The sequence below is a fragment of the Urtica dioica genome, chromosome 2, assembly GCF_054948205.1.
Source record: "Urtica dioica subsp. dioica isolate 48M chromosome 2, U.dioica_male_clone48M_v1_H2, whole genome shotgun sequence".
NCBI classification, from domain to species: domain Eukaryota; kingdom Viridiplantae; phylum Streptophyta; class Magnoliopsida; order Rosales; family Urticaceae; genus Urtica; species Urtica dioica.
Window position 1 is genome coordinate 972,501 of NC_142757.1, and position 2,500 is coordinate 975,000.

Sequence of the window (2,500 nt, forward strand, 5' to 3'; positions counted from 1 at the left end):
GCCACCGTTCAATGGCTCCGTGTGTCCAGTGGCCCCCACACATCCTCGCCGCCCTCCTCCACCGTCCCACTTCTCAGTGTGTCCAGGGCACACACATCAACGCCGCCCTCCTCCACCATACCACTTCTCCGCGTGTCCAGTGGGCCACACATCCTCGCCGGAGAAAAGCCACCAGCCATACTCATCCTCACAATTCCGCCGGAGCAAGGCAGCGCACGGTGGCGCCACCCTCTGCCGGAGAAACACAACACCGTGTTTCCATTAGCCTACAAATCCCCGCCATTTTCCGTCAAATCCGTCAAAAAATTCCGTCGCACCACCGCCGGAGCACGGCGGCCCATGGCGGCGCCGCCCCTTCCCGTCAAAACCCGCGTCGCCGTGTGTCCCAAGCCCACACATCCCCGCCGCGGTCGAGGAATGACTCGATGAAATGGGCCAGCCGGGCCCGCCATGGCCCAGTCCCCAGCCCACCCAAGGAACCACCCCCCCCTAAAGATACAAACGAACATTTGGCCATCTGACACCAGTAAACATTAAAATGGCTGAGGAGGGGTACAAAAAAATTTTCTGGGAAATTTTATTAACCTCTGTGAAGTATTCTGATGCCCTAACCCACTTTCGCCATTCGCCCCACTGCCGCCGCTCGAGCATGACTCGAGCATTTCTCTCCCGTCCCTCAAGCTGTGACTCGGCCATTGATCGAGCGTGCCTCGAGAATTTCTCGGCCGTCTCTCGAGCATTTCTCGGCCATCGCTCGAGCGTGCCTCGAGCATTTCTCGCCCGTCGCCTCGGCCATTGCTCGAGCGCGCCCCAGCATTTCTCGGTCGGCCATCTCTCGGCCATCGCTCGACCGTGCCTCGAGCATTTCCCTCCCGTCGCTCGAGCATGACTCGGTCATCGCTCGATCATGCCAACGATCGAGCGTGCATCGGCCATCGCTCGAGCATGCCTCGGCCAGCGATGGAGCATGCCTCGGCCATCCTCTAGCATGCTCGAGCATTCCTCGGCCATGCTCGAGCATGCTCGAGCATTTCTTTCCCGTCGCTCGAGCATGCCTCGGCCATCGCTCGAGCATGCCTCGGCCAGCGATGGAGCATGCCTCGGCCATCCTCTATCATGCTCGAGCATTCCTCCCGTCGCTCGAGCATTCCTCGGCCATGCTCGAGCATGCTCGAGCATTTCTCTCCCGTCGCTCGAGCATGCCTCGGCCATGCTCGATGCTCGAGCATTTCTCTCCCGTCGCTCGAGCATTCCTCGGCCGTGCTCGATCATGCTCGAGCGTTTCTCTCCCGTCGCTCGAGCATGCCTCGGCCCGTGCTCGATCATGCTCGAGTATTTCACTCCCGTCGCTCGAGCATTTCTCTCCCGTCGCTCGAGCATGCATCGGCGGCTCTAACGTTTTCTCACGAGCCTTCAACCCATTATTTTACCTCACTAGACTTGCCTCCGCCTTGGTTCTTAACCTTTTAGGGAGAACATTCATATTCCAACAAATTTTCATCCACGGAAAATTTTTGGTCGCCGGAAAATTTTCCGGCGGGCGGTCGCCGGAGCTCTGCCGCCGGCGGGGGGTCACCGGCGGTCGGTCGCGACTTGTCGGGTCAGCCCGGTCATAATCCGTCTTTGGGTCCGTAGCAAATTATGCTCTTATCATGCGAGTCAACTCTTGGTCAACATTTTCAAGCTCAAGGAACCACCCCCCCCTAAAGATACAAACGAACATTTGGCCATGTGACACCAGTAAACATTAAATTTTCCAAGGCCATGACAAAAAAAAAAAAATTATTTTTTTTTATTTTTTTTTTTGAACCTCCATCTAGTATAATGTTTTTTAAGATATATGCTCGAGCTATAATCAAGAGAACCCACGGGAATATTTTTAAATTAATTTTTTAAAATCACGTTCCAGGATCCGGTCGGCCATTGCTCGAGCATGACTCGTCCGTCGCTCCATCCTGCTCAGCCATGACTCGGCCGAGGCGTCAAATTTTTTTTTTTTTTTTTTTTTTTAATTTCTTTGAATCTCCATCAAGTATAATGTTTTCTAAGAGATCTGGAGTTGGTCTTGTGAAGAGAACCCATAGGATTATTTTTAAATTAATTTTACAAGCTCCAAAACATGTTCCAGTCGTCCGGTCGGCCATTGCTCGAGCATGACTGGGCCGTCGCTCCATCCTGCCTCGGCCATTGCTCGAGCATGACTCGGCCGAGGCGTCAAAAAAAAAAAAAATTTTTTTTTTTTTTTTTGAATCTCCATCAAGTCTAATGTTTTCTAAGATATATGGAGTTGGTTTTGTGAATAAAACCCATTACTCGGCCGTGCCCAAGCCTTGAAACCAAGAACCAACCGAGGTAAAGCCCGTGCCATGGCATTGCAACTAAGAACCAACCGTTGAAGCGACCGTGCCTCACCCATGCCAAGTCCATGCCTAGACCGTGCAACGTCCAAACCAACCATGCCCGCGCCCGTGCCACGCCCACGCCTTAAAGCCTTAAATGG